A 19586-nucleotide genomic window follows, 5' to 3' on the forward strand; every position below is an offset into this window, starting at 1 on the left:
TCCAGAACAAGGGGTCACGGTTTAAGAATAAGGGGGTAGGCCATTTAGAACTGAGATGAGGAGGAACTTTTTCAGTCGGAGAGTTGTGAATCTGTGGAATTCTCTGCCTCAGAAGGCAGTGGAGGCCAATTTTCTGAATGCATTCAAGAGAGAGCTAGATAGAGCTCTTAAGGATAGTGGAGTCAGGGGGTATGGGGAGAAGGCAGGAACGGGGTACTGATTGAGAATGATCAGCCATGATCACATTGGATGGCGGTGCTGGCTCGATGGGCCGAATGGCCTCCTCCTGCACCTATTGTCTATTGACTGACCGAGAGAGCGCCACAGATTGGAAACCGTTCTTTAAAGTGAATTTGAAGCAAATTTACATCTGTTGGGTTCCAACTCCGGAATAGAATAGATCTTAAAGCTTTTCCAACCCCATGGCTGAATTATCAGAAGTGATGCAATGACATTCGACTACAAGATAGACACAAGGCGCTGGAGACGGAGTGACCTAGTGGGTCAGGTAGCATCTATGGAGGAAAGAGGATGGGCCTTTTTCTCCAGAGATGCTGCCTGACCCGCTGAGTTACTGCAGCACCTTGTGTCTATCTTTGGTGTAAACCGGCATCTGCAGTTCCTTGTTTCTACACGATGACATCCAACCTCCCTGGAATAGATTATATGGAGGTGATTTGCTTGTATTTTTCTTTATTTGCGTGATCAGCAAGGACAGCATTTTTTTGCCCATTCATAATTGCCCCCCTGGAGTGGGTGATAAGTGGCACATCCCCCAACACCAGTGCAGTCCATGGCGTTCCCACAGAACTCTTGGGAAGGGATAAATAATGGCACTGTCTCCCATGTTGCATAAAATCCAGAGTTTAGACCAGCAAGGATGAAGGATACACTGTAAAGTCAGAATGGTGAGTGACTTGGAGGGAAACTAACTCCATGTTTGCGGTAACACACGGTGGCTATTGTGTTACCCATCATCTGAAGGCCTGGATAGAGTGGATGTGGAGAGGATGCTTCCACTAGCGGGTTGACAATTTGCAGCAAAGTTTACATTTCCAGCCCTTGGGGAAAATCAGTGGAAGGAGGGCGGAAGAGGGGGGAGGGGGGTCACAGAAACTTTCAACGTTTACGCTCACAATTTGATTTATTGATGGGGCTTGTGTGTATTGTTTGCAAGGGGCTCGGCTGGATAGCATGCAACAAAAGCTTTTCACTGTACCTCGGTACATGTGACAATACTAAACTAAAAACAAAGCGAAACTGAAATATCGGATTTGAACTCATAATCATTTATGTTATTGACCATGGCCACAACTCTAGACAACTGCACCCAGAATCAACAGAATTATAACTCTTGTCCTTTATTCACTGAACTGAATAATTAACTTCTCAGATTGCATAATTTAAAACCTTGTAATTGCCCATTTGCCTTTTCTCTATTCAGCTGCTGACCACAGAATACATGAGTTCTCTGGATATGTGTTGATGATGCATGGGGATAATTTATTTCCCTTTTTTTAAAAGAGTGCATGAAAAGATTGTTCTTTCATTTTTGAGTTTACAGAATTTAATTGTTTTTCACGCTATTTTTGTTGCCGATAATATTTATAGAGTCATAGAGTCATAGAGTGATGCAGTGTAGAAACAGGCCCTTCAGCCCAACTCGCCCACACCGACCAACAATGTCCCAGCTACACTAGTCCCACTTGCCTGCGCTTGGTCCATATCCCTCCAAATCTGTCCTACCATTTACCTGTCTAACTGTTTCTTAAATGATGGGATCGTCCCAGCCTCAACTACCTCCTCTGCCAGCTTATTCCATACACCCACCACCCTTTGTGTGAAAAAGATACCCCTCAGATTCCTATTAAATCTTTTCCTCGTCACCTTGAACCTATGTCCTCTGGTTCTTGGTTCCCCTACTCTGGGCAAAAGACTCTGTGCATCTACCTGATCTATTCCTCTCATGATCTTATACACCTCTATAAGATCTCCCCTCATCCTCCTGCGCTCCATGGAATAGAGACCCAGCCTACTCAACCTCTCCCTACAGCTCACACCTTCTAGTCCTAGCAACATCCTCGTAAATCTTTTCTGAACCCTTCAAGCTTGACAATATCTTTCCAAAAAACATGGCGCCCAGAACTAAACACAATATTCTAAATGTGGTCTCACCAATGTCTAATACAACTGCAACATGACCTCCCAACTTCTATACTCAATACTCTGACTGACGAAAGTCAAAGTGCCAAAAGCCTTTTTGACCACCTTATCTACCTGCGACTTGACCTTCAAGGAACCATGCACATGTACTCCTAGATCCCTCTGCTCGACAACACTACCCAGAGGCCTACAATTGAATGTGTAGGTCCTGCCCTTGTTCGATGTCCCAAAATGCAACAACTCACACTTCTCTGTATTAAATTCCATCAACCATTCCTCCGCTGACCTGGCCAATTGATCCAGATCCTGCTGCAATCATTCACCACCATCTTCTCTATTTGCAAAACCATTAACTTTTGTATCATCAGCAAACTTGCTAATCTTGCCCTGTATGTTCTCATCCAAATCATTGATGTAGATGACAAACAGTAACTGGCCCAGCATTGAACCCTGAGGCACACCACTAGTCACAGGCCTCCAGTCTGAGAAGCAACCTTCCACCATTAACCTCTGCTTCCTTCCATGAAACTAATTTGTTATCCATTCAGTTATCTCTCCTTGGATCCTACGCGATCTAACCTTCCAGAGCAGCCTACCATGCGGAACCTTGTCGAACGCCTGACTGAAGTCCATGTACACAGCATCTACAACTCTGCCTTCATCAACCTTTTTGGTCACGTCTTCAAAAAAATCAATCAGATTTGTGAGACACGACCTGCCACGTACAAAACCACGCTGACAGTCCCTAATCAGCCCTTGCCCATCCAAATGCCCGTATATCCTATCCATCAGAATGCTCTCCAGTAACTTACCAACTACAGATCATGTTAAGTTCATGTTCAGCTCATAGTTCCCAGCATTTTCCCTGCAGCCCTTCTTGAAGAGAGACACAACATTTGCCACCCTCCACCTCTCCTGTATTTAAGGACGACTTGTAAATTTCAACCAGGGCTCCCGCAATTTCCTCTCTAGTTTCCCACAATGTCCTCGGATATATCAAATCAGGCCCTGGAGATTTGTCTACCTTCAAACGCGACAGTATCTTCAGTACTTCTTCGACAGTAACCCTGACTGCTCTCAAGACACTTCCAGTGACTGCTCCAATTTCCTCTGTCCTACTGTCTTTCTCCTCGGCAAATACAAAGGTGAAATACTCATTTAAGACCTTGCCCATCTCCTGTGGCTCCACATTAGAGGTGACTGCTTTGATTCCTGAGAGGTCCCACTCTCTCTCTAGTTACCCTTTTCCCTCTTATGTATTTATAAAATCTTTTGGGATCGTCCTTAATGCCACCCGCCAGAGTTATCTCCCAGCCCCTTTTTGCCCTTCTGATTTCCTTTTTTTAGTTTACTCCTTAGCTCCCGAAACTCCTCCAGGGATGAACTTGATCCCAGCTGCCTATACCTGTCCCATGCATCCTTCTTGTTTTTGACTTACGAATTACTTTTATCTTCGGTTTTATTTTTTGTTCTCTCCCTTTGTGTTCCACCTGATTGCCAAGAGTGGTTTATCTTAAGCATTTAATGTGACTGTGGAGCAAGATCAGATAAAGACCAAGAGTAGCACAAAGGCACCAGTCGATGTTACAGGTCGCATGCGACTGATTTGGCAATGGAATTGCATTGTGCACAAAATAATGAGGCTTGAGGCGGTGGAGCAAAGTCCGTGAGCGATTTATACAGGCAAAAATAAACATCAAATCTGAACTTTCAATGTTGGCATTTTGAATCAGCTTCTTCGGGATTGAAACAGAATTCTGAGGTTCAGCTCGTGTACTTTGGAATGGGTAGGAAGCAACTGCGGATGCTGGTTTAAGCCGAAGATAGACACAAAATGCTGGAGTAAATCAGAGGGACAGGCAGCATCGCAGGAGAGAAGGAATGGGTGACGTTTCTGAAGAAGGGTCTCGACCCGGAAAGTCACCGATTCCTTCTTTCCGAAGATGCTGCCTGTCCCACTGAGTTACTCCAGCATTCTAGTTTAGTTTAGAGATACAGCGCGGAAACAGGCCCTTTGGCCCACCGGGTCCGTGCCGCCCAGCGACATTAACACTATCCTATACCCACTAGGGACAATTTTTACATTTACCAAGCCAATTAACCTGCAAACCAGCACGTCTTTGGAGTGTGGGAGGAAACCGAAGATCTCGGAGAAAACCCCCACGCAGGTCACGGGGAGAACGTACAAACTCCGTCGAGACGGCGCCCGTAGTCGGGATCGAACCCGGGTCTCCGGCGCTGCATTCGCTGTAAGGCAGCAACTCTACCGCTGTGCCACCGTGCTGCCCATTTTGTGTCTATCTCATATATTCTGGAAGTTTGGTTTAGGCATTAGCTACTCTTGTGATGTCACTGTGTTCACAAACGTCCTGCAGATTATCCGACTGCCTAGTGACCTGCATATGTTGAAGTTACAGCATGGTATGGAGCAGGTTATTCCCACTGGACGCCATCTCCATTACTCTGAATTGCATTGAGTTTCGCAGCAAGGCATATTTGTTTTTAGTAATCTGTCAGGCAAGATTATAGCACAATCATTGTCCTGTTGAGTTTCACAGTCTGTAACCCTTGCATCCCCTCTCTCTCTGAGGGACCTCCCCCACACCAGTCATCGTACTAGTTGCACTGTCATCCTGTTGAGTTTCACTGTCTGTACAACTCGCCCAAAGCCAACAATGGACCTTTGTGGGCTTCACCTTTCCTTGGTCTTTCATTCATTAGTCCTATATCTCTCTATATCACCGTCTATATCTCTCATTTCCCTTTCTCCTGACTCTCAGTCTGAGAAGGGTCTCGACCCTAAATGTCGCCTATTCTTTTTCTCCAGAGATGCTGCCTGACCCGTTGAGCTACTCCAGCTTTTTGTGTCTATCTTCGCCATGTGATATAATACCTTTAAGGTGCTGCAGTGCTCAGCATTATCAAATGGGGATTAACTAAACTAAACTAAACTAAACTAAACTAAACTAAACTAAACTAAACTTAAACTATTTGGAAAAGTTCATTTCTGTGAGTATTTATGTAATCTTACACACTAGCAATGAAATGACCTTATTGCTTGGACCCAAAGAGAGATTGTAACCTTCTTTGGAACACAAAAAAATTTGACAATGAAACTCAGTCCGTTTCTGAGAAATTATTTGCTGCGTGTGTAAGAAGGAACTGCAGATGCTGGTTTAAACCGAAGATAGACATAAGAAGCTGGAGTAACTCAGCGGGACAGGCAGGACCTCTAGAGAGAAGGAGTGGGTGATGTTTCAGGTCAAAATCCTTCTTTCAGATTTGCTGCACTCTTTTAAGTAATGAGATCAAAACTTTGATCAAATCTACTCTCTGTGAAATCTGTCTCTCAGAAGTCAACAACCCAGTAAGGAAAGGGTATCCACAGATAATAAGAAGCATTATTTCATTATACAAGGTGCCTTGACGGTCCAATTGTAATACATTATCAAAACATTGTGATTATGATTCTTTGAGGTATATCAATTTGTGTACAGAATCAAATCAGATTCTTTGCAAGTCGCGAAACTTTTCAATGAGTCCAAAAATCCATGCCACAGAAATAAACCATTTAGCCCTTCATGTTCTTGTCAGGCGATAGAGAACTCCCGGTTCTCCTCCAATATCACAATTCCCTGCCTGTGGGCATGCCTGAAGTGTTCACAGAAGCATTTGTAAAATATAATAAGACCTTCTCCCTCAACCACACTTTCATACTATAAGTTTCACAGAGTCTGCAATCTTTGCTGAAAGGATTTTTCTAAACTTGCCTCTAATCCTTCTATTTACTTGTTTAATCCAATTCCCCTAGGTTATTGATTTATTGAAAGGTTGTAGAAATGGCCAGCACTCTGTTGCATGTTTATGTGGCAATGGATGAGATAATTGACATTTCTGAATTATCAAGACTACTTTGTTCTGAAATAAATTCATCAGCCGTTACTTATAACAGGTAACTTATTCACAGGGTCACTTTAAATATACCGCGCAGTGGCAGAGCCACTGCCTCACAGTGCTGGAGACCGGGGTTAGATCCTGACTACGGGTGCTGTCTGTGTGGAGTTTGCACATTCTCTCTCTGACCATGTGGGTCTATCTCTGACCATGTGCTCTTGTTTCCTCTTACATCCCAAACACATGCAGGTTAGTAGGTTAATTGGCTTCTATAAATTGCCTCTAGTGTGTAGATGATGCAAAAAGTGGGATAACATAGAACTAATGTATGGGCAATCGATGGTTGGCATTGATCTGGTGAGCTGAAGAACTGTTTCCTCATTGTATCTCTAAACTAATCTATATGCTAAAACTCTCGTTTGTTTGTTTGTTTGTTCCTGAACTACAGCCAAAACGGTACACGATAGCATGACAATTTTAGGCCCAACTTACTCGCCGTCGTCCCTTTGTTGCTAATGGAAGAAGTTTCATTGGAATCGATGTTATATTTTAAAAGTTATTCACATTTTAAAGTTTAAATCTATCTCCTAGGGTGGGAGGGGGGAGGTGGAGGCGAGGGGGAGGGGATGGGAGGGGGGGGGGGGAGAGGGGAGGGGGCGGGAGGAGAGGGTGCTGCACTAAGGCAGGAGAGGTTTGGGCCTAACGGGCCCACTTGGTCAAGTCTAAACTAAAATTATACTAGTGTTTGTTCAGGACATAGGGGTTCACATGCTTCCTGTGTAGATGAGCAACTCATCCACTGAGATTGCAACATAGCATCTATTATTCTTATTTTAAATGCTTTGAAATACCCATTGGTGTACTGACCTCTGAACCTGACCTCCTTTCATCTGTTTCTGATGTAGCTCCACACATTGGGAGCATGAAGAGAGTCTAAACACGTGACAATAAACCCAGGGGCCACAGTTTAAGAATAAGGGGTAGGCCATTTAGAACGGAGATGAGGAAAAACCTTTTCAGTCAGAGAGTTGTAAATCTGTGGAATTCACTGCCTCAGAAGGCAGTGGAGGCCAGTTCTCTGAATGCATTCAAGAGAGAGAGCTAGATAGAGCTCTTAAGGATAGCGGAGTCAGGGGGTATGGGGAGAAGGCAGGAACGGGGTACTGATTGAGAATGATCAGCCATGATCACATTGAATGGCGGTGCTGGCTCGAAGGGCCGAATGGCCTACTCCTGCACCTATTGTCTATTGTCAGCCAAACTAAATTTAGAATTTACTTTATACTTGAGAGATACAGCATGAAAACAGGCCCTTCGGCCCATCGGGTTTGCACCAACCAGTGGTAACCCCATAAGCCAGCACTATCCTACACACTGGGGACAATTTACCTATATTACCAAAGCCAATTAACCTATCAACCTGTACATCCTTGGAGTGTGGGAGGAAACCAGAGCACCCGGAGAAAACCCAGGCAGTCACGAGGAAAACTTACAAATCTCCGTAGTCAGGATCGAACCCGGGTCTCTGGCGCTGTAAGGCAGCAACTCTACCGCTGCGCTACGGTGCCATATAATTAAAACATGTAATCACGCAAATACTGTACCATGTTTGTATCTTGAGCAAGAACTTGCCGAACTGGAATAAGGGTTCTAAGCTCAGATGTTGTAATACTGTTGTAGAAAGCTGTACGTTACCCAGTGAAGCTGACAGGTTATTCCCTGGGCAGTGGCAAGACCAATGAGTGCTCGGGGCGGAAGTAAGAGCTGAGAAAATTCACAGCGTGTGAGGTGTGCAGTTTTCTACGTTCTTTCATGCAAACTTCGAACTAACAAATCGAGAGCGACAAGTCAAATAAGGTGCTAATTAAATTTCCATTTTTAAAGTGACCCTGTGAATATTATCTGGTCTGACTAACATAAAACGTGGTGTTTGCACACAGTCAGCATAAATATTACCATCTGAGAGAAAGGGCGTGTTATGAAACCCATGTAGAGTGTGAAATAAATGCTCCAAGTACCCAGCAGAACTGTAACCATCTGACAAGATAAAAGACAATTGGATGTTTCGGGCAGATGTCCTTCATCAAAACTTAGATTGTTATATTTTTATTTTGCTTTTGCTCGGTGTGTGTCTGATACACCAAATGTGTGTCTTTATTGTTTATCTCCACCTCAGGCTGCCCATCTCTAAGTCACGCTGTGGCCCATTCATCATTACCCAATGCTCAATGACCTAAATTACCCAAATAAAGCTCAAGGAAGAAGGGTCCTGACCCAAAGCATCGCTCACACAGAGAAGGGTCCCAGACCAAAATGCTGCCTAGCCGAAGAAGAGACCCGACCCGAAACGTCACCAATTGAAAGATGGGTTCTGATCTAAAATATCGCCAACCCATGTTCTCCAGGTATGCTGCCTGGCCCGCTGAGTTACTCCAGCATTTTGGGTCTACCTTCGGCTTAAAGCAGCATCTGCAGTTCCTTCCTACACAGGTGTAGTCTAAAATTGATTACTGTTTTGCAGTGAGCCCATTTTATTTTGAACCCTTTTTATTCCTTTTAATTATAATTGAGTCCATAAGGTGGCATCTGCTTGCCACGCTGGTTAAACCCTAGGTGTGCTTTGCTACGGATATCCTGATGGGAGCTCAGCTGTTTCAGTTGGATTGTAAACTTCAGGTTGTTTCCAATTGGCTGCTTGTGCGTTTTCTTTTCATAATTGTAGCCGTAGATTCTTCATTACAGCCCCTCATGTAGCAGGTCCATAATAAATTCATTAAACAAACCGTGATTTAAAAACAGTTTCATTAGTGACAATGATGATTCCCATCACCAACTCCGAGGGAGCCAATTATCCAATACTCTCTTGTGCATTCATTGAACGAAGCCATGCTCATTTTATTCCCTTCCAATTTATCACCATCCCCACATATGCTGCACCATCTGCCTTTGGGTTGAAGAAAGAAGCAGGTCGTTTTCAATTAGTTTTCTCTTTGTTAAGTCTACTGCACCACAGAACACGGGATTAACCGCATTACATGGAACATGCAGAATGCTCAATTGGCCGTGAAAAGATTGTGGCATAGGATTTGAACGCTGAAGTAACCAGCCTCTGTGGAAGGGAGAAACTATTGTCACTTCTAAGTAGTAACAAAATGTACCTCATAAGTTCATGGCATGACAGCACTGGGCCTGTACTCACTGGAGTTTAGAAGGATGAGGGGGGGGGGGGGGGGGGGGGGGCCTTATTGAAACTTACCAAATAGTGGAAGGCCTGGATAGAGTGGATTTGGAAAAGATGTTTCCACTAGAGTGACAGCCTAAGACCAGAGGCCACAGCCTCAGAATTAAAGTACGCACCCTTAGGAAGGAGATGAGGAAGAATTTCCTTAGTCAGAAGGCGGTGAATCTGTGGAATTGATTGCAATTCATCTGTGGAATTCATTCAAAAGTCTCCTTTTTCAGAAGGCTACAGGGGCCAAGTTAATGCATATTTTCAAGGCAGAGATTGATAGATTCTTGATTAGTATACGGGTGCCAGGGGTTATGGGGAGAAGGCAGGAGAATGGGGTTGAGAGGGAAAGATAGAACAGCCATGACTGAATGGCGGAGTAGACTTGATGGGCCAAATGGCCTATTTCTGCTCCTGTAAATTATGAACTTATGAAAATGCACCTAAACTTTAAATCAGGTCTACTTGGGGATTTTTAGCCCAGGAATTCTAATGCACCCAAATGCATGTGTTAGCTCTTTTGCCTAGGCCTCTGCTGAAAATATAAATTGCTAGATGTACTGCATGTTTCCAATAATCTCTGCTTTATTTCAGGTTTTTGGTGCTTCAATTTAGCATCATGCGTAAGGTCAAAGAATGGTATGACATTGGTTTAATGTCACGTGTACCAAGACATATTTAAAAACTTTTATTTGTATGATATCCAGGTAAATATAAACACCGAAAGACAATTGCAATCAAAAACCATGCATGCATACAATAGACAATAGACAATAGGTGCAGGAGGAGGCCATTCGGCCCTTCGAGCCAGCACCGCCATTCAATGTGATCATGGCTGATCATTCTCAATCAGTACCCCGTTCCTGCCTTCTCCCCAAGTTGTGGAAAGAGACAGGAAACAAAGGTAGATGCAAAATGCTGGAGTAACTCGAGCATTTTGTGTCGAGCCTTCGATTTAAACCAGCACCTGCAGTTTTTTTTTCCGAGACAGGAAAGAAGATAGGACATAGAACAGTACAGGACAGGAACAGCCCCTTCGGCCACTATTGCAGAACATATCCGCTCAGTCCGCCGAAACCTACCTGATCTCCCAGTTGCTAAACACTTTAACTCCCCCACCAATTCCCACACTGACCTTTCTGTCCTGGGCCTCCTCCATTGTCAGAGTGAGGCCCAGTTCAAATTGGAGGAACAGACCCTCATATTTCACTTGGGCAGCTTACACCCCAGGGGTATGAACATTGACTTCTCTAAATTCAAGTAACCCTTGCTTTCCCTCTCTCTTTATCCCTCCCCTTCCCAGTTCTCCAAACAGTCTTACTGCCTCCGACTACATTTTATGTCCGTTTGCTTTGTTGTCACCTTCTCCCAGCTAACAGTGACCTATTCTACATTTCCCTTGATCTCCATTCCCTTTGTCCTATTTTCACAACTTACACTTCCTTATCTATGTATCACCCTCTCCCCTGACATCAGTCTGAAGAAGGGTCTTGAACTGAATCGTCACCCATTCCTTCTCGGGACGGCTGCTATGGAGAGGAGACGGTGGCCCACCTCTTCACAGAGTGTGGATTTGCCAAGAGAGTCTGGAGAGGTTTGCAGGAGTCCCTGTCACGATTTATTCCGAGCAGCTCCGTCACAGAGGACTCTGTGCTCTACGGACTGTTCCCAGGGACGCATTCGGAGACTGACATCGAATGCTGCTGGAAGGTCATCAACTCGGTGAAAGACGCTCTTTGGTCTGCCCGATCCTTGTTGATCTCCCAGCGGAGCGAGCTGTCCGTCGGGGAATGTTGCCGACTGGCCCGCTGCAGACTGCAGGAGTACGTGCTGAGGGACGCTCTGAAGCTCGGTGCAGCCAACGCCAAGGCCCTGTGGGGGAGGACCACAGTCTGGGGTCCTTCCGGTGCTGGACATGGGGGGGCAGGGTGTGGTGGAGACACCCCTCCAAATAAGGGATACTGGGTAAATGTCTGTAAATTTGGAAGTGAATGCCTGGATCGAATGTGTAACCTCCGGAAATGTCGGATGGGTTTGTTAAAAAAGAAAATGTTTTGTAAATATTTATTACTTGAATAAAGTATTTTTTGATATAAAAATTCCTTCTCTCCAGAGATGGTGCCTGCCCCGCTGAGTTACTCCAGCATTTTGTGTCTACCTTCGGCCCACAAAGTCTGTGCCGAACATGATGCCAAAATAAACTAATCTCATCTGCCTGCTCATGATCCATATCTCTCCATTCCCTGCATATCTATGTGCCTATCTAAGAGCCACTTAAATGCCACAACATGCAGAATACAGTGTTGCAACTACAGAAGTAGGACCATGAAGGCAAAAAACAGTGACGATAAGATCAATGGCAGTTTACTTATACTAATTTTGTTGATAAAAGTTTGAAATATGTTTCTTCCTCCTTCCTTTCTTCCGCGAATGGGAACTCCGAGCTGATGATCTAGTTGGCGCAATGGCGCAGTGATAGAGTTGCTGCCTCACAGGGTCAGAGACCCGGGTTAGATCGTGACTCCGAGTGCTGTCTATGTGGAATTTGTACATTCCCCTTGTGACTGCATGGTTTTTCCTCTGGATGTTCCACTTTCCTCCCCCATTGCAAAGACGTGCAGGTTTGTAGGGTTAATTGGCGCCTGTAAAATTTCCCCTGGTGTGTGGGATGTGAAAGTGGGATAACATAAACCCGTGTACAGTTGATCGATGCTTGGCGCGGGCTTGGTGGACTCAAGGGACTGTTTCCACGCGGTATCTCTAAAACTAAAACTGAAACTGAATTCAAACCACGTAATTGAAAGGAAAAAAAAAGTGATCTAATATGGTGTCTCATGTGTCTCTCTAAGTGGTTTCCAGACAATGATACCATTTTGGTGGCTCAGTCTCTGTTATAATGTAGGAAATGTTAATTTGTGCTCAGAAAATTGCCACTTACGCTGCTGTGATAATTTCAGGTTCATTTACTTACTTGATGTTTTTGGAGGGATAAATATAGACAAGTACACTGGGAAACACTTGCCTGCTCGTCCTTGTATTGTCACAGAGGCCCCACCGAAAAGGCAGCACCCCGACAATGTAGAGTATCCCATACACTGCACAAAAGTGTCAGCCTATATTTTCCTATTTACAATAATTGAAAGCTAGTTATTTGTGGGATGGAACATTTTTGGTTCCTCCAAGCCTGGGAACTGGAGGCGGGAAAAGGCCAGAACAAATCAGGGCCGGCAGCAAATGACCTCAGGGAGGGTGGAGTCCATAATGGCTCATTGTTGGTTGGGGAAGATGTTATTCACACAAAGATAGACTCAAAAAAGCTGGAGTAACTCAGCGGGACAGGCAGCATCTCCGGAGAGAAGGAATGGGTGACGTTTCGGGTCGAGACCCTTCTTCAGACGTCTACACCATTCCTTCTCTCCATAGATGCAGACTGTCCCGCTGAGTTACTCCAGCTTCTGTGTCTATCTTTGATTTAAACCAGCATCTGCAGTTCCTGCCTACACATGTTATTCGCACAGTCATGTGTTATCATCAGATCTAGGCACCATTTTTAATTGGCTAAAACACCGAAAAATTAACCATCGAACATACAACGTAGAGTAGTACAACATGAGCTGAGGCCCTTCGGCCTAGTGTTAATGTGCGGGAATCGCTGGTCGGTTTGGATTCAGTGGGCCGAAGGAATTGTTTCCGTGCTGTATCTCTGAGCTAAACTAAACTAAACTAAACTAAACTACTATGTCTGTTCTGAACATGGTGCCAAGGCCATCAATTATCTACCTGCACATAACCCATATCCCTCCATTCCCTGCATATCTATATCCCTATCTGAAAGCCTTCTAAATTTCACTGACTTATCTGCTTCAATCACCATCCCTGGCCGTGCAACAGATGTTTGTAAAAACCTAGTTGACTAATTCATCTGCAGTGAAGGAACTTACCAAACGTATCCAATTGGCTGTATACTTGTGGCTTGATATTTACACATACTCAGGTGTTTGCTTTTGCACTCTTCAGTCAATGTGGGACAATCAGCCTTTACTTCTGTCAGTTGACTAGAATTCTCACATCTCCATCTTGTTAACTTTTCCTCCTCCACTTTAGCACTCATAATGAATCCAAACCTCGAGGATCCAAACCCTCTCTTCTACGAGGTCATAAGGTCATGTGATAGGAGCAGAATTAGGCCATTCGGCCCATCAAGTTTACTCCCGCCATTCAATCCTGGCTGATATATCTCTCCCTCTTAACCCCATTCTCCTGCCTTCTCCCCATAACCCCTGTCACCCGTACTAATCAAGAATCTATCTACCTCTGCCTTAAAAATATCCATTGACTTGGCCTCCACAGCCTTCTGCGGCCAAGAATTCCACAGAGTTGAATGCAGTACAATGCAGTTGGTTCCTGCTTCTGTTAAACTATACTGTTCCTAGTTGTTGGTCTTTTTACAGCTTTTGACCAACCTCTTTGAGTAATCATCTCCAGCAGTTTCATTCCATTCTTGGTCTTTACTGGCTAAACTTAGCTTGCAGATCATTGCTAGTTTGAAATTTCTCCCCACTCCGTACCCCTCCCTTACTTAAATATCCCATTAAAACACTATCTTAATCACCATCCTGAAGACATACTTTTGTAGCACTTTTTACCCAATAAAGCCATTATATGTTAAATAATTTGTGAAGTAGAAAATACACCATCGGTATTGGTATTTGTTTATTATTGTACCAGGATACAGTGAAAACATTGTTTTTGCTTGTTGTCAATGAGTTAAGTTGTGCACTGTAAGATCCCAATGTGTTAATGACTAGATAATTGATTTTGGTCATATGGGTTTTGAATTTCATACTGCAGTTTTGGTAGCTTTCCCACACAATTTACTGCAGTGAAATCTGTTTCATTCCTCTGAAAGGACTCCTGTTTAACATTTCTTAAAACAGATAATGCAATGGTTCAATGGATCAATGGCACATTATTATCACGTGTACCAAGATACCGTGAAATTCCTTTTTTGCACACAGTTCAATAAAAGCATTACTATATTTAAGCACAATCATAGTGAAGTATAATTGTATAGGAATAGTATACTGAGACAGTATAAAAGTGTTGCCATGTGTTGGCGCCTTTCATTGTTCTATCTGGGGCATATGACAATAAAATTGTCTTGACTATTGACATTTTTCATGATTTAAGTCTAAGATGTTATAAATGTAAAGTTCTTAACTTGCCCATAACGGCTTGTTGTCCTGGCGGCATTGCAGGGTCGGCCTGGCCAAGCAAAGTTTCCTCCACTGACCTGTGCCCTTGCAGGCTGAGTCCGATCCACGCGCTCGGCCTCTTGGTGTGGCACCCGATCTAATTGAGCCCCAGGCAGCTGCAGGGCCTCCAGAGGCCCACTTCACCGATGCCTCGATCGGGACAAATTGATCCGTGAACCATCGTCCCACACACAAGGCCACCATTCAGTCTTCATGCCCCGGGGGAGCCTACCTTTATCATGCTACTCTTCTTTAGTTCTAGACTAGCTTTTGGGATTGAGGATCCTGGAACAAAACTCGATCCCATGATATTCAGTATTATAGTTGTCAAAGGCCACTGAAGAGTCTCTCCCCCTATCCTCCTTTACCTCTGTAAAACTCTCTGGCATCTCGTTCTATGCAAGGGCAATTTATCAATGAAAGTTGTTTTTTGAACTTGCAAAGGAGTAAAGAAGGCAGAATCTAAATTAACCAGAAAGCTAGACGTTCTTCTGTACACCATGCTACAACATCCAATTCAACCCTGTAATGGTCCATTTTATTTATGTTTGGGTACATAACTAGGTTCCCCTAGATGGCAGGCTATACCATAATTCTGCAGAGAATGGTCGTACAACCTCATGTACCGCATGCGGTGGCCACACAGTGTTTTACACAAAAGGTTTTTAAATACTCCCAATGGCAGAAAACTCTTAAGATAACTGGGTTGTGGCAAAAGTAACTGGGTTGTGGCAAAACTAAGTGGAGCAGCACAGTGGCGCAGCAGTAGAGTTGCTGCCGTACAGCACCAGAGACCTGGGTTCGATCTTGACTAACGGTAGACAAAAAATGCTGGAGTAACTCAGCGGGTCAGGCTGCATCTCTGGAGAGAAGCAATGGGTGACGTTTCGGGTCGAGACCTTTCTTGACTATGGGTGTTGTCTGTTTGTACATTCTCCCTGTAACCGCGTGGGTTTTCTCCAGGTGCTCTGGTTTCCTCCCACACTGCAAAGATGTACAGTTTTGAAGGCTAATTAGCTTCTGTAAATTGTATATTGACCCTAGTGCGTAGGATAGTGTTAGTGTGCAGGGTGATTGCTGGTCGGCACAGACTCGGTGGGCCGAAGGGCCTGTATCCGTGTTGTATCTCTAAAGTCTATATCTAAGGTCTAAATTAATCTGCCATTTTTGCATTGTTATCTGGAGGTAGATTGAACTCTTGGCCTCCTAATTCCATCTTATATTTTCCTCTGGCATTTGAATGCCCTTCATCCAGGCTGGTCAAAATCACAAACACCAGCAGGCCAAGTGCATGGCCTGGTCTGAATCATTGCCAGCTCTTCTCCAAATAAGATACGGTTCCGGGAATGCTAAATCTTGTATATTAGGATAGTTTACCACCGGCAATTTCTTTGGTATAAAATCCTGTCTGCTCGTTTCCTTGATCTTCTAAAGTCAAGCTGAATCTCTCCTACAATTCATTTCTTTACTTCAATTGATTGATTCTCCAAGCGGCTTTTCAATTCTTGCCTCGCGTGCAAATTTTACTCGCAGATCTCTGAATCCTTTCCAGTAGTCCCTCCTGCTTTATTATCTGTTACTTGCCAAAAGAAGATACAAAGGTTTTGTGCTTTAGGGATCTTCTAATCCACCCAAAATAATCGCTATCTTCATTGTTATATTACCTGGCAACAATATTCATGCTTGTGGTGATAGGCAGAAGATAAGACTTTTCGGTGAAATTTAATAACTTTGTCAGCGAAAGAAAAGTGCCGACTCTTGTGTACTGCCTAGGTGAGGTCTACTGTCTGATTTTACCGGGTTGTATGCAAAACAAAGCATTTCACTGTGCCTAGGTAGGTACATGTGACAATAAAGCATCGTTGAATCAATGATGTGTTGATTGAAGGATAAATGAGGACTGGATTATCAAGAGCAATATCTTTCCTCTTCTTCAGCAGGTGCCATTGGATCCTAAGAGGGATTTTGTTCTCATTCAAGAGATGATATCTCCCGACAGCTCAGTACCTTTGGTAAGGCACTAGAGGGGATGATTAGCCATAATGTCTAGGACTACCTAGAAGGTATCACAAAATGCTGGAGTAACTCAGCAGGTCAGGCAGCATCTCTGGAGAGAAGGAATCGGTGACGTTTCGGGTCGAGACCCTTCTTCAGACTGACCCATCTTCAGTTCAGTCTGAAGAAGGATCTCGACCCGAAACATCACCCATTCCTTCTCTCCAGAGATGCTGCCTAACCCAGCTGAGTTACTCCAGCATTTTGTGATACCTTCGATTTGTACCAGCATCTGCACTTATTTTCCGAGAGGACTAGCTAGAACTACAAGACAAAGATGGAACCCGTGCTACTTTACATAGTTTAATGGGGTGTCTAGCTGTTCTCTGCATGAAGCCATAGCTAACAAAATACAATTGAACCTCTGATTTTTATTAAGATGGGCACCCTGCATAGTATAAAGATTGAAGTATGATTTTTAAAGTGCAGCATGCTCTTCATCATATGAATCCTATTATCTCATTCTTATCTTGAGATTTCAATGGTGGTTCCACAATCTGACACTGAATGTATAAAAGAGAAATGTCATGAAGTACAAACTCCTCAGAGACAGAACTATATCTACAGTTATTAACATACTGTACACAGCTTCATGTCTTTTTCAGATATTCATTCTTGCGGAACCACAAGGAAATGTAAAGATAAATTTGTTCATTGATGATTAAAGTTGATCAAATTACCCTTTTCATAGAGCCATAGAGCCGTAGAGCCTTACAGCGTGGAAACAGACCCTTCGGTCCAACTTGCCCACGCTGGCCAACATGTCCCGTCTACACTAGTCCCACCTACCTGTGTTTGGCCCATATCCCTCTAAACCTATCCTATCCATGTACCTGTCTAAATGTTTCTTAAACGTTGTGGTAAAGGTAATCGAGGTAAATGGTTCAAATAGCTGTGTGCAATTACAGGTAAGAATGAAAATAAGGAAATGTTTTACATTTGACAGAGGGACAAACCTTTGTCTGAATGGGTCGACAAATATTGATTGTTTTTATGCAAAGAAAAAAGATCTAGAAATAATGATGAATCTGGGTCGGATCACATTAATCAATTATATAAGTGAATTGACGCGCCTTACAACTGGATATGTTTTTTTAGTAGGTTTCTCTCATATTTGCCTCTTTTACATTTTATTTTCTTGCAGCATTGCAGTTAATATTAAGTCCATAAACAGAAAGAAGATTATACTCTTCCACTTTCTTGCATGTAAGAAAATTATAGTGTCTATTTGGAAGCAATTCTGCACAGTGAAACAATGGATACAAAGATACAAAGATCTTGGCTAAGACCATAGAAATCTCTTACATTTATTGTTTGTGTAGATTGCTTTGGAATTCTCCTTAATTCTACTTGCCAAGGACATTTCATGGCCCATTTTAACCCTTCTCATTCCATGTTTTAATTTCTTTCCTACGTCCTCGAGGGTCTTGTCCGATTGAAGCTTCTTAAACCTTATATACGCTTCCCTTTTTGACTAAACACACAAGATCTTTTGGGATCTCAGGTTCCCTCATCTTCACTGGCACATGCTGGTGTTGAACCCTAACCAGTCGGCCGTTAAAAAACTCCCATAACACTTTTGGACGTCCTCAAGCAACCAATCCCAATCTACTCTCCTCAGCTCCTGCCTAATACTGTTGTAATCAGCCTTCCCCCAATTTAGTACTTTCAGCTGAGGTTCAACCTTCTCCTCATTCATAACTATCTTAAAACTTACAGAATTATGATCACTGTTCCCTAAATGCTCCCCCATTTAAACTTTGATCACCTGGTCAGGCTCATATGCCTGTACAAGGCCTAGCATGGACCCATCCCTTATGATGCTATATAGATGTGCTTCAAGAAACATTCCTGGATCCACATAACAATTTCTGCCAATTCTAAATCCCTGGCACTAAGGGACATACAGTCAATTTACCAATCCATTCTTTATGTTAAATTATTTCAAATAACTAACATTATTGTAGCAAGGGTGGCACGGTGGTACAGCAGTAGAGTTGCCGCCTTACAGCGCTTGCAGCGCCAGAAATCCAGTTCGATCCCGACTACGGGTGCTGTCTGTATGGAGTTTGTATGTTCTCCCCGTGACCACGTAGGTTTTCTCCGAGATCTTCGGTTTCCTCCCGCACTCTGAAGACGTACAGGTATGTAGGCTAATTGGCTTGGTGAATGTGTAAATGGTCCCTAGTGTGCGTGGGATAGTGTCAGTGTGCGGGGATTGCTGGTCGGCCTGGACTCGGTGGGCCGAAGGGCATGTTTCCGTGCTCTATCTCTAAAACTAAAAATAACATTGCTTGAGTTAAAGCAGCCTTCTCATTTTTAAAATTTGTTTTAAGAGGCACGTAGAATTCTGTTTTTGGTCCAACTCTCCCAATTACATTGAGGTCAGATCAATTAACATTTTGATTAGTTTCCCAATTAATATTGAACAACCTAGTTTGTGCAGCCAAAACACTTTTACATTTGGAAATAGAAATGTTGACTACAATGCTTGTCAAGCACAATGTCAAATGGTTTGCAACACAGCAAATTAAGTTGCATTGAAATGATATTTATTGTTGACATTTAGAACAAAATATAACGCCTAATAGACTTGATATTCAAATCAGTTCAATTTGGCCTAATTCCAAGTTTTCATCTTCAAATATTCCTGATGCTTCCGAGTTAGAAATCCATGTGCAGCATTGCCACACAGATAAAGATTTATTCATTTTTTAAATGATCTCGTATTTTTAATAGTTTGGTTTATTGTCACGTGTGCCGAGGTACAGTGAAAAGCTTTTGTTGTGTGCTAACAAGTCAGCGGGAAGTCTGACAATAGACAATAGACAATAGGTGCAGGAGTAGGCCATTCGGCCCTTCGAGCCAGCACCGCCATTCAATGTGATCATGGCTGATCATTCTCAATCAGTACCCCGTTCCTGCTTTCTCCCCATACCCCCTGACTCCGCTATCCTTAAGCGCTCTATCTAGCTCTCTCTTGAATGTAT

General features: G+C 43.4%; 1 protein-coding gene across 1 annotated transcript in view; it reads right to left on the bottom strand.

Moving 5' to 3' along the window:
• The window catches only part of kcnj6 (potassium inwardly rectifying channel subfamily J member 6), a 178679-nt gene that overhangs the window by 105237 nt on the left and 53856 nt on the right, over window positions 1-19586 (bottom strand). The window lies entirely within an intron of this gene.

Source organism: Rhinoraja longicauda, chromosome 12 (assembly GCF_053455715.1).
Source record: "Rhinoraja longicauda isolate Sanriku21f chromosome 12, sRhiLon1.1, whole genome shotgun sequence".
Lineage (NCBI taxonomy): Eukaryota > Metazoa > Chordata > Chondrichthyes > Rajiformes > Arhynchobatidae > Rhinoraja > Rhinoraja longicauda.